At 40.8% G+C, this 20,186-nt stretch overlaps 1 protein-coding gene across 11 annotated transcripts in view; it reads left to right on the top strand.

Annotated features, from left to right (window-relative positions):
• LOC130273638 (poly(rC)-binding protein 3-like) overlaps positions 1–20,186 on the top strand; it is a 744,530-nt gene that overhangs the window by 618,284 nt on the left and 106,060 nt on the right. For all 11 annotated transcript variants that reach the window (XM_056520776.1, XM_056520775.1, XM_056520770.1 and 8 more), the window contains one exon: positions 9,171–9,248. The gene's annotated coding sequence lies outside the window, so the exon portion shown is untranslated. The remainder of the gene's footprint in view (positions 1–9,170; positions 9,249–20,186) is intronic.

Genomic DNA, 20,186 nt, shown 5'->3' with positions numbered 1-20,186 from the left:
ACTGATGTGGTGGACTTTGTGCGAGCCTGCACTATCTGTGCCCGGGATAAGACTCCTCGCCAGAAGCCCGCTGGTTTTCTTCATCCTCTGCCTGTCCCCGAACAGCCTTGGTCTCTGATTGGTATGGATTTTATTACTGACTTACCCCCATCCCATGGCAACACTGTTATTTGGGTGGTCGTTGATCGATTCTCCAAAATGGCACATTTCATCCCTCTTCCTGGTCTTCCTTCAGCGCCTCAGTTGGCTAAACAATTTTTTGTACACATTTTTCGTCTTCACGGGTTGCCTACGCAGATCGTCTCGGATAGAGGCGTCCAATTCGTGTCTAAATTCTGGAGGGCTCTCTGTAAACAACTCAAGATTAAATTAAATTTTTCTTCTGCATATCATCCTCAATCCAATGGACAAGTAGAAAGAATTAACCAGGTCTTGGGTGATTATTTACGACATTTTGTTTCCTCCCGCCAGGATGACTGGGCAGATCTTCTACCTTGGGCCGAATTCTCGTATAATTTCAGAGTCTCTGAATCTTCCTCCAAATCCCCATTTTTCGTGGTGTACGGCCGTCACCCTCTTCCTCCCCTTCCTACCCCCTTGCCCTCTGGTCTGCCCGCTGTGGATGAAATTTCTCGTGATCTTTCCATCATATGGAGAGAGACCCAAAATTCTCTCTTACAGGCTTCTTCACGCATGAAGAAATTCGCGGATAAGAAAAGAAGAGCTCCTCCCATTTTTTCCCCTGGAGACAAGGTATGGCTCTCCGCTAAATATGTCCGCTTCCGTGTCCCTAGCTATAAGTTGGGACCACGCTATCTTGGTCCTTTCAAAATTTTGCGCGAGATTAATCCTGTCTCTTACAAACTTCTTCTTCCTCCTTCTCTTCGTATTCCTAATGCCTTTCACGTTTCTCTTCTTAAACCACTTATCATTAACCGTTTCTCTCCCAAATCTGTTTCTCCCACTCCTGTCTCCGGCTCCTCGGACATCTTCTCCGTCAAAGAGATTTTAGCATCTAAAAAGGTCAGAGGGAAAACCTTCTTTTTAGTGGATTGGGAGGGTTGTGGTCCAGAAGAGAGGTCCTGGGAACCTGAGGACAATATCCTGGACAAAAGTCTGGTCCTCAGGTTCTCAGGCTCCAAGAAGAGGGGGAGACCCAAGGGGGGGGGTACTGTTACGCCAAGCGCTCCGGGTCCCCGCTCCTCCCCGGAGCGCTCGCTACACTCTCCTCACTGCAGCGCTCCGGTCAGTTCCACTGACCCGGGGCGCTGCGATACCGCCTCCAGCCGGGATGCGATTCGCGATGCGGGTAGCGCCCGCTCGCGATGCGCACCCCGGCTCCCGTACCTGACTCGCTCTCCGTCAGTCCTGTCCCGGCGCGCGCGGCCCCGCTCCCTAGGGCGCGCGCGCGCCGGGTCTTTGCGATTTAAAGGGCCACTGCGCCGCTGATTGGCGCAGTGGTTCCAATTAGTGTTATCACCTGTGCACTTCCCTATATCACCTCACTTCCCCTTCACTCCCTCGCCGGATCTTGTTGCCATCGTGCCAGTGAAAGCGTTTCCTTGTGTGTTCCTAGCCTGTGTTCCAGACCTCCTGCCGTTGCCCCTGACTACGATCCTTGCTGCCTGCCCCGACCTTCTGCTACGTCCGACCTTGCTTCTGTCTACTCCCTTGTACCGCGCCTATCTTCAGCAGCCAGAGAGGTTGAGCCGTTGCTAGTGGATACGACCTGGTCACTACCGCCGCAGCAAGACCATCCCGCTTTGCGGCGGGCTCTGGTGAAAACCAGTAGTGACTTAGAACCGATCCACTAGCACGGTCCACGCCAATCCCTCTCTGGCACAGAGGATCCACTACCTGCCAGCCGGCATCGTGACAACTATTTTGACCCAAACATACTATGTAACTATGTAATCAACTGGTAGTTATCACAAATATATTGAGAACTTTTCTGACAATTCTCCCAGTAGTCTGAAACTGAATTGTATTATTATTTAAAAAAAAAAAAAAAAATATTTTGCTAAATAACAAAGTTTTAAAATCTGGGTTCTGAAGCCGTAATACCGTACATTTCAGTATTAACACAATTCATGTTGTTACTTGCTTAGTATGTAATTTAAATATATGGTACAGTCTGCTCAAGATACACAAGCTACAGAATGATGTACAATGGATTGACACACTGACTATCTAGAGGGCAATGTTTAAATTGGGAGAGCAAGCATTGGCTAAAGCTTCTCAGTTATTCAAGTAACAGAATAGCTGAAAAGGTCACATATCTTCTCCTTGCTGTAGTTAACTGTATCTCATTCACAAATCATAGCGGCAGAACGTAATAATACACAAATACCTGACATTAAGTACAACAAAGTGGCGTGACATATCAGAAATGTATTACATCTTATTTAAACTAGCTATGTGGAACAATGGCTTAGATATCCATATATATATGTGTATATATATATATATATATATATATATATATATATATATATATACATACCGGAGTAAAAAAAAAAGAATGTAGAGGTGGCTACTATTAGATCTATGCAGCAATTTAATCTATCAACCATGGAACTGTAACGGGGCTAACATGGAGACCAATATTGACAGAAATGGTGCAGCGGAGGTGCTAGGATAAACAAAGGATAGAGGTATCAAATGTGGGGTAAGTAAAGACACAAAAAGATATCCGCACTCACCGCTAGATAAGCGACCGACTGCTCCTATGTAGAGATGCCGTGGGATCTGGAAGGTCAACGGTGCATTGCATTCAGAGAGGCGATTACCGGTGATTTCGCACACTAAGCGCTTCGTCCGGCCAGGCCGGACGAAGCGCTTAGTGCGCAAAATCACCGGTAATCGCCTCTCTGAACGCTATGCATCGTTGACCTCCCGGATCCCACGGCATCTCTACATAGGAGCAGTCGGTCGCTTATCTATCGGTGAGTGTGGATATCTTTTTGTGTCTTTGCTTACCCCATATCTATACATACACACGCAGTACAGCATTGCAACAGTAAAGAGGGCTGCGCTATTAGCAATTCTGTATAGCTATGTCACTTGAAATCTTTGCAGATGGCATGTGCACGGCCACACTTGTTATTAATTCCTGCTTTTGATAGACATTGCCTGTGCTTGAACTGGCGATCTCTGCTTTTTCAATGTGTTTCCAACAAGTGAGCATACAGCAGAGAGCAAATCAAATTTCTCCTATCAGAATTAATAACGGTCATAGTGCCCATAGCCGTGCCTCTCCAGCCCTACCATCTCATTTTGTAGAATAATTGGAATTTAGGAAGTATAAACATCTCCCTGGATCCACTCCGCCACCAATCTATTATACCTTCCTGCCCAACTTTTACTACAGCTACTCGATAGGAAACAATTTCTTTATCTCTAAAGAAAATAAATCCATTTTACTTTTTTTTTCCAATAGCACTGAAACATGCAAGTGACTGTGCAGATACACCATGCTGTTTTCGCCTGTTATCTGTACACTTCTGATATCAAACCCATACTGAGGTTGTTAATGCTTTAGTCTATGTGGCTGATTACAAAAGGTGTGGAGGAAAAGCAGTAATTATCGCAGCGTGAAAACAATGCATAGTCCTAGTTATTCCTTCTGTGTAGGTGGGAATTGTCTGTTTGATGCTCAGATGGTGTTTTGGATGTTTTCTGTTTTAGTGATGGCAGGCTCATATGGTAAAGTCTCTTATTTTTTTCTTTTTTTTGGGGGGGGGGGTGCAAGACATATCAGATAATATAATATTGTGGTCTTGTTGGCAAGTTTATTGGCTAGCTCTCAATGTTTCAATAAGTTAAAAAGGAATCTGTCATCTAAAATTTACATTCCATACTGCTGATACTGTTAGATAGTTGTTAGGACAAGGGGACACATGGTACCTTTCATACATCTGTCCGTACATCCATAATGTACAAAAATGCTATTATTCTCTGATGCAAAGTGTCAAAAAGGCATTCCCAATTCCCTGAAGTGCTATGGGTTTGAATCTTGCCCTGCTCCTCCTTCCCTCATTTGCTTGATTGACAGGGCTCAGCTTCCAGCTAAATGTCAATCAAGCTGGAACATAGATGGGAGCTGGATCAAGATAGGTAGAGCTGGAAAGGTACAAGCTTAGCACAGCCTATTTGACACTTGAGCCATGAGCATGACCTAGAGCTGACTGATTCCTTTTTTTCCCTTCCTTAAAGGGGTACTCCACCCCTAGACATCTTATCCCCTATCCAAAGGATAGGGGATAAGATGTCAGATCACCAGGGTCCCGCTGCTGGGGACCCCCGGGATCTTGGCTGCGACACCCCTCTATCATTACTGCACAGAGCACACTCGCTCGGTGCGTAATGACTGGCAATAAAGGGGCCGGAGCATCGTTACGTCACGGCTCCGCCCCCTCGTGATGTAACGGGCCGCCCCTCAATACAAGTCTATGGGAGGGGGCGTGGTTGCCACCACGCCCCCTCCCATAGACTTGCATTAAGGGGGTGGGCCGTGACATCACAACGGCTTGTCATTACGCACGGAGCGAGTCTGCTCTGTGCTGTAATGATAGCGGGGTGCCGCAGATGAGATCCTTAGGATAGGGGATAAGATGTCTAGGGGCGGAGTACCCCTTTAATAGATTTTATAAATGCCCCCCTTCACCACCCATATCGCCCCCCCCCATATCTCAAATGAATGCTAACAGTGTTCCATAAAAGTGAATCTGAGAATCTCGCAATAATAACAGTTCAAATAAAAATAATAATAGAAAATAACTTGTTCTAAACATAGGCTATATGGAGATTTAAGTAGTGTACAGTATTGCCTATTTTATTTTCACATGAACCACATAAAATGGAGTTGATGCCAGACTGATGTGGTTGTGCTTGTTGTGTGACCAGAGGTATTCTGGCTGCACAATGTTTTTTAGATTTGGCATAGGGAGCTGTAAGAATAAATAACAAGCCATACTTAGCTGTCTAGATTAGCTGCAGCTACTGTTCCAGTGACTCCCCATCCCCATGGCCGCTTCCTGTGACATGTTGTCTCCACCGGAGCTCCCCACTTGTGACTGGTAACCTGCAGGCAGTTTTTGTGGAGACAGTACTCATGAGCAGAAGCTAAGGGTGATCAGGGCAGATGAGTATATATAAAAAATTTGTATAAACCAATAAAAAAAAAATAGTGCCACTGAAATACCTCTTAACTTATTCAGTGGTATTTTACACAACACATTGTTCACTGAATCACTAAATATGCTACTTATACATTATTCTATGTATTCCATTTAACCTGAGTCTATGTAGCCACTGTTCTGCTGTGTTTATTTGCTGTGAATGTTGCCTGCGGAAGATGTAGTATTGGCTCTGGGCACTCCAAACAATATGAGAGCCACTATGTGTTTATTTTGAGAAACATAAAGCAGAAACACATTATGTTGAATGGTTGGAGCTAAGCAGATGCTAGAATGTCCATTAGAGATACTTTATCTGATTAGGATTACTAATGGAATGGATAAGCCATTCCCCAAAAGGAGATCTGCTCCAGATCATTAATTCTTGTCAATACAGACATCCCGGTTACAAAGGTGCAGGCAGGACTGGTATTAATCCACTCAGACTTCTTGGAAGGATTGGTCTGTACTGCAATTATTCATAGAGTATTGTATTCATGGGTCACCCTCCTCCTCTGATGGAGAGTACATGCTTTATAGTGATTTCTTACAATACAGCATTTTAGGACCCAGTCAGAGGCGTATCAGAGGATTCTGGAGGTCAGTGTGAACTCTGTAATAGGGCCCCTATCTACCATGTCCTATTTATAACCCTTATGTAGCAGAGGAGCCTCAGGGCCCCTCAGGCCCCAGTGTTGAGGTATAACTACTATCTCTGCATGTCCTATAGCTACATCCTAGAGCTACATATTATGTCTTGGTTTGATATGGCCCAGGAACATAGGGAATTAGAAGACAAAGAGTGTTTTGCTGGGACATGACTACAGTGATCCCTCAACCTACAATGGCCTCAACATACAATAGTTTCAACATACAATGGTCTTTTCTGGACCATTGTAAGTTGAAACCAGACTCAACATACAATGATACGGACAGTCCAGATCTGTGAGACGTGTCAATGGCCAGAAGAACCGACTAATCAGAATGGGCATTTTACTGGTAAAACACCTGTATTACTGAAGCGTATGCACTGACTGATGTCTGGTAGCGCCCCCTACAGTACAGGGAGGTATTACATGTTCTGTACACTTTACCTGTACCAGGGTTACCTGCTCCTTTAGACACCAGGTAAGAGCGACTCCATTTTACTTTTTTAGGACACTGCGTGTACTGTACAGGACCCTGAAGAAGCTCCTGTCCTCTACATAGACCAGTGTTTCCCAAGCAGGGTGCCCCCAGCTGTTGCAAAACTACAACTCCCAGCATGCCCGGACAGCCAAAGGCTGTCTGGGCATGCTGGGAGTTGTAGTTTTGCAACAGCTGGAGGCTCCCTGGTTGGGAATCACTGACATAGACAGTGATTTACAGCTCCCAGCAGATATTTCTTTCTTTTATATGTAAGGATTTGCTTTATCTATATTAGTTATCTACTTATTTTTCTTTAACTCTCACTTTTCCCTTTTCGGATGACATTTTGGTGGCTTCAGAACCAATTACCAGGTTTCCATAGAGTTCTGGTCTCAACATACAATGGTTTCAACATACAATGGTCGTCCTGGAACCAATTAATATTGTAACTTGAGGGACCACTGTATTGTGTTTCCTTAGCATTGGCATCAAAATTAGAAGCCTTGGACTCCTTTACTAATTTATTTTTTTTCTACATTATTAAGGTTTTAATGAAAAAGAATTTTGGGGCCAAAGATCTACACCAGTTTAACTTATTAATGGGTTTTGCTGCTGTTGCATACATACACAAAGCAAGTGTCATAAGACAGATGGTGATACATTGTAGACAGTTATAAAATGTTAATTTAATAGATACTAATGGTATTCCCCATATCACACCATAAAATCAAACAATGGAGATCTGGATGGTTCGAACATCCTGCATAAATATTAGATCATTTGTGGATCCACCCAAAAAACATTGTGATCTTTCAGCACCCATTTAGAATGCCCAAAAGCACCTGTAGGCATCATAGAACCCCCAGACTCTAAGATTTCTTGTGTGTTCTCTGTAAAAAGAAAAGAAAAAAATATACTGATTGTAAACTTTTGAACAGAGAATAAAAACATTAAAGGGGTACTTACATTTTTCTAATCAACTGGTGCCAGAAACAGATTTGTAAATTACTTCTATTTAAAAATCTTAATCCTTCCAGTATTCATCAGCTGCTGTATGCTCCAGAGGAAGTTGTGTAGTTCTTTTCTGTCTGACCACAGTGCTCTCTGCTGACACCTCGGTCCATGTCAGGAACTGTCTAGAGCAGGAGAGGTTTGCTATGGGGATTTGCTCCTACTCTGGACAGTTCCTGTCACGGAAATAACAATTTAAAGTGTACTCGTCAGATTCAACAAAAACATTTTTTTTATGTATCACTCAGTATCTAATCCTGACCATGTGCATCTAATTCTTATGTGTCTAGGACCTTTGTTTATTTTTTTATTACACTTTAAATTTAGCTCACTAGTCTGAATTCCTCTCAAAGGGAGGGGGCGTGGCCTCACTGTGCAGGTCTCCGCCCCCTCCCTCAGTATGCTGTCTGCTCACATCTCCCCTGGCATTAGCAAAACTACAACTCCCAGCTTGTCCTCACTGACAGTAGCAGGACACAAGCTGACAGTGGGAGGATTTTTCCTCCAGCTGTGAGCCCTGCACTCACAGCTGTCAATCAAGGAAGTGTGTCCATGACATAGGTGATGATGCATGGACACAGCAGGACTTGTATGTGTCCAAGCAGGCAGGGGGGCCAGTTTGACTGGCTTTTTCAGTATGAAATACTGAAAAATTTCTAAAGAAAGCAATTGCAAAACCTATTGGTTTTGCATGCTTTACAACATATCAAAAGTTTTTGCATCTGACAGTGCCCATTTAACTTTCTCTGTAGTATACAGCAGCTGATAAGGACTGGAAGGATTAAGATTTTTTAATTGTTTAAAAAAAAAAAAAAATATATATATATATATATATATATATATATATATATATATATATATATAGTTTTCCACCGGAGTACCCCTTTAATGCCCAGATTACTATTGTAAATGAACCAGAATTTTGCCGTAAATTGGCAAAATTGAGCGAAAAAACATCTTACATGACTTCCGTCGCATGTACTATGCATTTTTGACACTTATGTTACAATTTTTTGCTAGGTCTGGTGCACATGTAAGCCAGCAAATACTTGGTCTAAACTTAAACAAGACAGTCTTCAAATGCACCAGATTTCTCAATCGATCTGATACACTTTAACAAATCTGACACATTTGAAGTCTGTGGTTAAAAATTTGAATTAATCTTCATTTTGTGCTAAATCAAATTCTTTAAAAAAAAAAAAAATACACTAGGAACTGTGCTAAAAATGGGAAGAAAGCTTAAGCATGACATGTTTTCCATTTTTATATAAGCGAGATCAGCTAAACAGAGATTACTTACAGGAAGCCCTTGTTCTCATGGTGTAATCTACTCAGTGCATTAACCTGCCAGCTCTAGATTCTTTCTCAATATGTAAGTATTAAGTTGAGAAGGGTATCCACAATGCAGCTTTGATATGATTTCAACAATGCCACCCCATCCTTGCTTATATGATACTGTCACCAAAATAAAAAGACCAAAACATGTGATGTGGCCAATAGCTAGAAACCTGGGATGTCCATACACAAACAAGGCATGCCAATGTTATGTAAGATGCAACATATCTATTCGGTTCCAGATGAAAATAATATGCATATCACTCTGCACAGTCATTTCATCAGTCAGAAATGGAAATGAAAGGAGGCATCTGACGTAGGAAACACTCATAACCCCTTGTGTTCTTTACGTACTAATGTTATAGAATTATGACTGCCATAGAAGATCTAAATATTATCATCATATGTATTATCTACACCTATTGTTTATGATGTATGACAAGCATATTGGCTGAAACGGTCAAAAAGTTAACAGGATTGAAAACATTTTCTCAAAGTGAAATCTCTTCTTTTTTACAGAGGATAATACTCTGGATTTTGGTATTTCTCTGTCCCCTTCCTGTGGAAATATAAGATCAAGATTCTAGAAGCAGACTGGTATGTAAATCCCTACCGTAATAAAATGTTACATATGTACAAGTAAAAAAAATGGTTGTTATTTCTTGCTGTTTATACAGATGTTTATTGATGTTCATACAGAAAATGTGTATTTTGTAAACAGTAGAATCGTGTTGTTTTTTTTTTTTTTTTACTACCAAAATATTCTTATGAAAGGGAATAAAAATGTACACGTTAAAACATGGCTGCTTCTTACTGGTGGATGCTGATGTAAAAAATGTGTACAGCGGTCCTTCTAGTTAAAGAATACCTGTCACCAAACCAAACTTTTAATATATTGTTTTTCTTATGTTATTATAAGACACTTTGCTATTTACTTGCTGTTTAAATTCTCAACCTTCATGTTTTTTTTTTTTGTGATTGAAAAAACGGCCACTAGGTGGCTCTGTTCCCAAACAGTTAATTTGTTCTCCACCCAGACTGGCAGAAGTCCAAACTCAGGAAGTGGGTGCAGGGCATGGGGAGGCACAGCTCTCGCATGCTTCAGTGATGTCACCCCTGCTGGGGAACGCCCACTTTCTCCTGCCGGGCGCTCACACAATGTGAGCAAGGGGAAAGGTATGATAAAGAACTTTTTAAAGCTCAGATTTTTTTTTTTTTTAGGGGAGGAGGAGTGTTAGGAGTAGTTAGTGAAAATAATCTGAGTTAGTTTAGAAAATATGGTTTGATGACATGTACTCCTTAAAATATTAATTCATTCCAGAAGGAACATTGTATATTGAAACCACTGTATCTTGAGACCATCGCTCTATAAAAAAACGAATAATTGTTTCCATAATATAACTTGTTCACATAAGGGTATGTTGTACTTTTATATGAGTAAAGATAGAATTTATTTTGCCCCAAAAGATGTCTGCGGCATCCTAACAAGGTATTAGTACCATACCTCTTACACCTTGACCCACATATAACAAAGCACTACCTTTATTTGCTCCAACATAACTTAGTCTTTACTTGTTAGCAGGAGATCAAACTGCTAAGATGCTGTAATTGCTAAAAAGTGGTAGAAATAATGGCGAATTTGTCTATGAATTTCTGAAAATTAGACATGTCATATGTATAGCTGACACCCTTAGATATCATGTAAATCTAGATGTATAAAACAATGTGTGTATGTATGTGTGTATGTTCCCGCATCACGTCCAAACGACTAACGATATTAACATGAAACTTGGCACACATGCTACTTATATGTCAACAACAAACATAGGATAGGTCATTTAACCCTTACTCACCCCCATTTGCCAGGGTCTGGGTTTTTGTTTAAAGTCCCATACAAGTCTATGGGAAATATATGTTACTGAATAACTTCCAAACAGCTGGAGATATTTCGATAATACTTGGTCACATGTTACTGATATGTCCACTTAAAATAGAGGATAGTTAATTTAACCCTTAACTACCCCCATTTGCGAGGGTCAGGGTTTTTGTTTAAAGTTCCATGCAAATCAATGGGAAATGTGTGTTCCCACATAACTTCAGTACGGCTGGAGATATTTCAATACCTGGTGCACATATTACAGGTCGGGATAGGAGGTCGGGATAGGAGGACGGCATAGGAGGTCGGGATAGGAGGTCATGATAGGAAGTCGGGATAGGAGGTCAGGATAGGAGGTCGAGATAGGAAGTCGAGATAGGAGGTCGGGATAGGAGGTCGGGATAAGAGGACAGGATAGGAGGACGGGATAAGAGGACAGGATAGGAGGACGGGATAAGAGGACGGGATAGGAGGACGGGATAAGAGGACAGGATAGGAGGACGGGATAAGAGGACAGGATAGGAGGACGGGATATAAGGACGGGATATGGAGTTGGGATATGACAACAATATATGAGGACGGGATATGAAGTCAAAAGCTTCCTCTGTCGATTTTCCTCCACAACACGGATTAGGAAGGAAAAACCGGGCAACGCTGGGTACTCAGCTAGTATAATATAATTGTTGTCAATGTGTTATTAGATAGAACATATTGTTAGACAACATGCCCTTTTATGACATGATGAATGGAAATGAAAATCATAATCAGACCTCAATATTTTCAAATGTTAATAAAAAACATTTATACAACACAGCTGTAATAGAGAATTATAAACTTTTTGCACAGAGAATACATAGACCTGTTAATATCAATCATTTTCAGGGCAAATTTGTCTAGTGTGCTTTCATTGGCAAGTGGCTCTTGATTGTTATGGTGTATAAAAAGGTTATAGGTTAACAAAAATATTATGCTATGTATAATCTTTACAAGAGATATATGTGAGCAATATTTTTTATAAAGCTGAACCACAGATCTGTTCTGTTGACAGCATAACCAAAGAGCTCACTGGTTGTCCCTATATCCTGCAGTGCATATGTATTCTAGCTGCACTCATCCAAAATTGAATAACTGTCAGCAGGGGAACAGCCCAACAAACCTTATACCTTTCACTGCGGAGAGATACAAAAATAAATCATATTTTTTCAGGTGATTGATGAAGCATTGTATAAGCCTGTTTATGCCCAGAACTGTTCTGTTTCTTCACTTAAAATCCGAGTGTCATCTGGAAATATAGAATTACCGGTAGGAACCACATAATAGTCCGTGTTAAATAGAATAACATCCATTTTTACTTGTGTCCAATTATTTCAATCTAACCTGTATAATAATTTACTGAAGGCCATGCTTGTTGTGTGGAGATTGCATTATGCCATAGCCCTTCCCCCACACTTGATAGACTATGGAATCCTGTTGGTTTAGCTCACTCATGGGCTTCAGACAGTAAAGCAATGCCCTGAGGGTGATCGCTTCTCTGGAAAAGTCTATAACTGCTTTCAGCGACTAATAAATAGGGAGTCATATTGGATATTTAGGCTAAATTCCCCATCACGATAAACCACCCTCTGCATTTATTTTTAATATTTGTTAGTTTTCTAGCTTGATATTGTTCTGTATCTTCTGCTCATGCTTGCTGAGCTCCACAGACTGGGTACAGGCGTTTCTCAGTAGGCGTGACATCATCTGAAGCCCTGCTGGGGAGAATGTCCTCCCTCACTCTGGTACACACAGTCCAGAGCAGTATGAGATTGGCTGTGATTGTCTGAGCCCACACATGCACCCTCATCTCTCTGAACTCTACTGTACACTTTTTACAGTGTGCTGAGCTGAGGTCCCACCTACCTTTTCTGACTTGTTTCTCTGCCAGGCTGATGCAGGAGACATTCTGCAAGAAGAACCAGAAGGACAACCCCTGGTGGCCAAATGTTTAGGGGTTAATTTAACACCTAAAGTGAAAAACATTATTAAGAAGTATATTAGAAAAGTAATTCAAGTAGGCTAATCTATAACATATAAATTTTTATTACTAATGACAGGTACCATTTAATTATATCTGTGATAGGCTACTTTCACACTGCTGTTTGGCCCTGTTGAGAACAGACGTTAAGTTCTGTTTGTTTGTTTTTTTCCTTTAACAGCCGTTATCTGGACAGGGCACAATGGGCACCCAATGGATTCCATTATAGTCAATGGGGTCCATCGGCGGCCGTTGTTTTGTAGCAGGAGAAAAAGACAGCGATTGCAGTATTTTTTCTCCCGCAATTCTCCCGGTTTCTCTGACGGCCATTACACTACTGTGTCATAATGGCAGTGTGAAAGTAGAATAAAAGGGGCATTCCGCTTTTCTTTTTCTTTAGCCTATATCATCCTGTGGTTATGGTTAGGGTTCATTTTTAAGGTGCAGATGACATTATAGGGGACAAAGTTATGGAGCCACTAAATCAGTGTTTCCCAACAGAGTGCCTCCGGCTGTTGTAAAACTAGAGCTTCCAGCATGCCCAGACAGCCAAAGGCTGTCCGGACAATAACTATAATTGAATATAATATACCTTTATGGTCAGTTTTTTACCCTGCTGTCAATGTTATCATTTATGGTCAAAGTAACAAAAGAGGAAGGGGAAAAATAGCATTTCATTCAGCCAGCAAGGTTTTGCTCACAGTTGTTGTTATGCCTACATGCTTTTCCGAACCCAAGCATACCTCTCCAGTGTGTGTCAGTTCTGTCTTTCATTAGTTTTAATGTATTTTTAAGATGGATTAAAAATAACAATAGTTTCCACTTCTCCTTGAACTATCATAGAATGCATTGTCTTACTGAAACAATGCACAAGGAAAACAAGTTAACAAGATTACGCTGACTCCTGTCACGTTTTTTTTTTTTTTTTTATCTTTCCAAATATTCTGTAGCTTGTATTTAATCTGTCCGTAAAAAAAGAGAAAAAAAAATCAGCGGTTGCTTGAGGAGTCATATAGCGCCCGACAATAACACTGTGACATTGATACATCTCTTAATTCCTAGTTAAATATCCTGGTGCCAGAGCTGAATGGAACAGCATGCTCTGCAATCACAGTGCGGAGAGAGGTGTACAATACCCCAGACCTCCTCCAATGTCATAGGAAATGAAGAGGGGTGAGCAGCCCATGCAAGGTCTTATTCAGCTTCTCAAAGTATCTTTTTCACTTAAATGAAAACCTGTTTGATTCATTGCAGGGACGTTGGGGACAGGCTCTAATTATGTAATTGAACAGGTTATTGAGATAATGTGCGCAATAAAATATATGACTGAGCAAAAGCGCCGCTGCTCCCCACCTCCTTGTCACATCATTATTACAACATCAGCTATTTCACGGAAAGCGTTCACGCTGAAGAAAATTATAGTGGGATACTTGTATACAGATTTAAAACCCCACCGGAAAAAAAAAATGTTCTCAGCAAAAGCGCAAGATATGTTTCCAGCGTAGGAATGATCACTGTATGGTGTGTCACCTGAGAGCCACTTCTCATTTTTAGGAAGCTATGAAAGGATGTTATGGATTGGATGTATATTAACTATTATACTGTGTGTTTAAAATGTCTATATAGACAACCACTGATCTGTGTAGTTCTGCTTGCAAGTCAGTTTTCTGATGGAATTAACATTCCCTTTTATGATTGTTCTATGGAGGGGAAGCACAACCACTGCTCAATACAACTGCCCTGTGTTATTGTCTGGTGACTGACCAGTTTCTGTCATAAACAATTGTTTACAGGCGCTATGTAACATTGTGAGGACATATGCTCCATTTGATAGATAAAGAACAGGATGCACTCCGTGGTGTAATACCCTCGGCACATTGGTAACGCTATATGTGAACTGCGCTTACCACAGGTGGTTGTACTGTTAGCCAAGTACAACAATGGGGTTGCATGTATCAAACTGTTGGTCTCTGCAGCCACTCCATGCTCAGATGGACAGAATACAACCACGATTTTTCCTCCACAAAGTAGAGGGATAGATCAGGAGCTAAGATCAGGTAAAAGGTAAGTGAGATACAATTATGTCATTACTCACATTGCAAGGCATTTCACAGACTGGCAGCCTGATGCTTGAGGAAGTGGCCAGTCCGCAGAATGCCTTGCATTGTGGGTACTAAATCTCACTTACCTTTTACCTGGTCTCAGCGCCTGATGTATCACACTACTTTTTTGGAGGAAAGATCGTGGTTGTATGATATGCTCCATTTGTCAGCGTGTATCTGTTATTCTTTGGAAGCATTCTATGGTCTATAAAGTTTCTTGTTGTCAAATGTGTTAGGGTTAGGGTGACTCAGGCCTATCAATTCATGTGCAAATGATCTACAAATGCCCAAAAGCGTTCCCCTGTAGTGCAAAACCCAGAAACTTTTAGCCCCTTCACTTAATAGCCCCTGTCTTGGAATCACCTCCACTGGTTAGATTGGTTCCTTTCCCTTGAAACCTCACGGCAGCCTCAAAAACTGATCTGAACTTGCATCATTTAGACAGCGCAGATGAGCACTAGAGATAGCCGGGAGATTTTGCCAGTTTGTGCACAGTAATGACAACATCTCCTGGCAGTCTCTAGTGCTGATCTGTGCTGTCCAAATCATGCAGGCAGATCAGTTTTTGAGGCTTCGAAGAAAGGCTACCATTGTCGCGCATGCGCTGGACAGTGCTGGACTTTTGCAGCCCATTTTAAGCTAATGTGCATATGTATTAATACAAGGATATCTCGGAACTGAAGTGGTCAAGACACATATCTATGGAATCAGAGTAAGGGTCTATTCACACGGCAGAATGTCCGCTTGTGGAATTCCACTTCAAGTTAAAGCCCATAGACTTCTATGGGGTTCCGCACTCCCATTCACAATTCTTAGGCTAGGTTCATACTACAGAATTTTCGCCTGCAATTCCGCTTTGAAATTGCAGGCAGAAATTCCGCTTACTAAAATGTATAGTGTAGTGAATGGGTTTCCATTCACAAATTTACACTTCGGAATTTGTGAAGCGGAACTTGCGAACAGAAAATGTACTTGAAAATTTATGCCTGAAGAATGGCATTACTCATTCTTCAGGCGGAAATTATCGCGGAACACATTGCAGTCTATTGGAAACTGCAGTGTCGGCACGGTTTCAGCGCAGACTGATTCAGCCGGCACTGGCCACACTCAGAATCTCCGTGCGGAAATTTTCTGCCCGGAGATTCCGCAGAGTGAACCTAGCCTTAATTTCTACTTGCACAATTCTGCCTCAAATTAAAGGCCATAGACTTCTATGGGGTTCCGCACTCCCATTCACACGTCTGAATTTCCGCTTGCGGAATTCCGCTACCGGAATTCTGCAAGCGGAAATTCAGATGTGTGAATGGGAGTGCGGAACCCCATAGAAGTCTATGGCCTTTAATTTGAGGTGGAATACTGCAAGGGGAATGCCACAAGCAGAAATTCTGCTGGCCATTCATGTGTGCTGCATTCATTCAGAGGACAATTGACCTCCATTTTTGGGATCAGTGGGGGGGGTCAGATCCTCACAATCAGCTAGTTTTCCCATACCATATTCATCATAGATGTAAGATAGTTAAAATAAAACATTTTCATATTTTTATGCACTGTGTAGATCCTTATCCTAATTCATATTAACACCAAAATTAGACTGATCTCTTTCCAATGTCATATCTCACTTGATGTATTTGTATTTTTTGAATATGGGGCTGTTCCTAGCACTAATGTAAATGTAGATATCTTGGTCTTCAGCTTGGGTGTTTGGTTTATGTGTTAACTTATTTAAATGTTTATTGACCTTTTCATGGTTTTCATAGAATGGAATTAAAATCAGGACATAAGCCTGTGGTCTTAGACATGTTTTCTATTTAGATAGTGTAAATAGACTGTGTGTCACTACACCTGTTCTTACAATGAGGTGCTAAAGATACTGGGTTTCTATGGGAGGACTGCATGTCACGAAATAATAAAATAACTTACATTGATCCAAAAAGAGCTATAGATACTGAAATATTATTCATATCCTAAATATCTCTCTACCTCTTGATTATTGTACTTGGCAGAAAGGTGGTATAGAACAATCTAAAAGTGCAAGAAAGGGAAAATGTAGCAATGAGTCGGCTGGGTTTAAACAACATTTGCACTATATGTATAAGGCATATAGTACTGCTGCATGTATAATGTAGCATACATGCCGCAAGCCCATTTACTTTAATAGTCCAAAGATAGTGTACTAGTGACTACTGTTATGTATGTGTATATATGTAAAGTATATATTTAGTCCCATTGTAAATATTAGTGCTGTGATAGATTTAGAATCCTGATCCATGTCCCCCTCTCCTGCTGCTATTGATTATTATGCCTTGTTGTGTTGGTTATAGTCCTCCTTCTCTTCCTACATTTTGGTAAAGCAGTTGATCAGACTCTGTCCATACTTATGTATGTTTATTTGCATGGTGCTATTATTTATCTGACTGAAGACACTACAGCTACCGTCAGTCCATTTCCCAAATGTATACTTTTATTTTGCAAGACTCAACAGCATGTCTTCTGCCCTTTTAAGTCCAGTAAAAACAAAATGATATATTAGGGTAATAACTCAAACACAGTCACCAGTGTTACCTGTTGTTCCTATAACATATTAAAAAAAGTATTATTTTATAAATCAGATATACTTAAAAATAAGGCATGGTAAAAAGCATTTGTGGGGAGCGTATTGATGACAAGAAAAGCAAATTTTTGGGCAACCAAGACACGTGCGCAAAAATTTGCAACAGTTTCACATTTGTCCTTGATTGTACAACGTTGATAAATTCTCCCAGTGTTTGGTTTATTATGTATAAGAAAAATGTATGAAAACTATCTCCATACCAGTAGGAAGGAAATTTTATTTCTAGTGAGAGCTGTAAACTGATAGCAGTCTGGTTTAGTTATGGTTCAAGACTCTTTCATGGCTCAGACATTGACTTAGATTACAGCAACCTACAGATGGTGTCATGACCGACTGGGTGGACAGGGAGAGTGAGCCCTAAACTGTCCCTAGTGACACTTTCCCTGCCTACTTGCCCATGCACCCTAAACGGTGAATTGACGACTTGGAGAGGGTCCCTAAAGTGCAGTGGCGTGAAAACAAATAATAGACATACTCGGTCACAGGTCAGAAAAAGAACGGGAATACAAAAACCAGACAGGATAAAAATACTAACAGGGCAGAATATAGTGTATCAACAAACAGCTCCCAAACTGGAATCCAGATAAACAGCAGACATGGATAAATGAACAAGACTAGGCATGGTAGGAGTATACAGCAGAAACCAGGAATTGCAGGAGATGAGCAGAAGAACTGAAAGCTAGAACACTAAACTGATCTGATAACATAGGACATTGTTCACACTGGGACACAGAACAAACAAACTTGACACCCCACTCCACAAAAGGCATAATAAAGCCAAATAGACTACTGGCCAGTGGGACACACTCCACCGTGTGATCAGGATGCCGACCCAGTAGGAAACAGAAATATAATACATGAAACCAGATGAGTCTAAATAGACTCCAGGATACCAACCAGGAATTATTACATACAGAACACAGGTAAAACTAGACTAGACTCAGACAGTGTGAACACAGACTAAGCAGAACAGACAAACTAATCCTAAAACCGATAAATGTAACAGATTAAAATCTACAATACACCAGACTATTTAACCATGGCTAAAACTCAGATAAAATCACAAGATAAATACAAGGTAAATGCTCAAGCAGACATAATCAGAGTATTGCAAAAACAGTAGCATTATTGTACAAAATAACCAGCAGAGAATGCAGCAGAACCCCTGGTTAACAGACATATCCGAGATCTCATTGGTTCTGAGCATTAACCATTCTCAATCCAGGGAGAATAGCAAACTGCTCAGAACAAACTAGTGTGTGAATACACACCTAAACAGAAAAATGCATAAACAAAAAAAAATGGACATAACAGATGGCACTACAAATGCTGCTGGAATCTTTCTTATTATTGTAGTTATTGCAGCATCTACTTGACTGTGTATGTGGGTGCCTGTCTGTGGGATGTTGTCATGTTGTTATTAAAGTTAAGTGTACAAGAACAAAATAAGTAAGAGAGCAATGAGGAAACATGGCAAGGGATGTTCACAGTGAGAGATGTACAAATACTGACAAATATCATGAGGTGTTAGGGTTTATTGACATTTCTATTAGAAAAATCTATCTTATTTAATAAGGGTCTCAAGAAAAACCAAGCTAAGGTATTCCTTAACAGCCGCTTATGTATTTCCCATGCATAGACTATAAAGCATTAAAATACAAATGATCCAAAAAAGTTCAATGCATCCCAAGATAAATGAAGGACAAAAAGGTTGATAAGACAAAAAAATAAAAACATAATAATATATGGCTCTTAGAATGCTCTGACTTAAAAACTGTGTCCTAAAGGACAAAATAAGATGCATTGAAGTGAGGGAGAAAAGCTGCACTCTCCGAGATATAGCTTTGCATGATTTGGAGCAGGATGGTTTAGTAAAACGCCCTTTTTATCTCACTCACTTAGGCTTTCACTGTGTGGAGGGGTGTGGTAAAAGTTTTCAACTAGTGTGAGTGTGGGGGGGGGTCTCAGGACTCTCACTGTTTCTTTAAGAGTCCTGTCAGGACTTGCTATTCTTTTACTCAGAAAACCTTATCCAAATCCTATAAACTGACATATCACAGTGCTCAGCTTCTCTTCCTGTATCAAACAAATAACCCAACAGCATAAATCACCTGACAGGTCTGCTATAATGCGTTAAGCCATCACCACTAGCAAAACCATTCAAGAGTGGGTGCCTTCAAATAATAAATCTGTCACTGTGACTACACAACACAGTTCAGCTTCCCAAGAAACTCGCCTTTGAAGACCTTAGAGAACATTTGCTTCTCGTAATCTGTAGTGTCAGGTGCAAATACTATAGTAAATGTAAAATACACAATTTGGGTGACATGCATTGTTTTTAGCTGCACATGACAGAAGGGAGGGCACTATAAATCTCAGAATGTCGCCCATCAAATATGCCCTTCTAATCAATGCTGCATCTCTATACAGGCACTCTTATTTAACATGACAAGTTTCAACAATGGTTACTCCATGTGCATCACAATGGTCATTTACTATATCGGGATCATTAAGGAATGCTTTCACAACTACAATGCACATGTCATCTGCACAGTTCTGTCTTTACCTTTCAAGTGCACAAAAGTATTATAGTTGGCCTATTTCTATTTAGAGTGTAATGTCCTTTCTTCTTATTGCATCTTCATTAACATTCATGTAATTCACTCATCATCATTAAGTTATGACTTGTAATCATTGTCCTTCATAGAAGGAGTCAGATGACACACACTAGTGGATCTTGTGTGATAAATAGGAGAGACAGCGAGAAAGTAGTGTACAGCACATTATCACCTGGTCTGACATTATTAATATTAGCACAACAAACGGAGAGAAATGACGGGGGGCACAAATGGTAAACTGTAAACGCCAACCGGCTTCTTTATTCTTCGGGTGCATATAGACTTCACAGGCAACGGGGGCGCCCGATCAGGAC

The sequence above is a fragment of the Hyla sarda genome, chromosome 5 (genome assembly GCF_029499605.1).
Source record: "Hyla sarda isolate aHylSar1 chromosome 5, aHylSar1.hap1, whole genome shotgun sequence".
Lineage (NCBI taxonomy): Eukaryota > Metazoa > Chordata > Amphibia > Anura > Hylidae > Hyla > Hyla sarda.
This window is presented reverse-complemented; position numbering and strand designations above follow the sequence as displayed.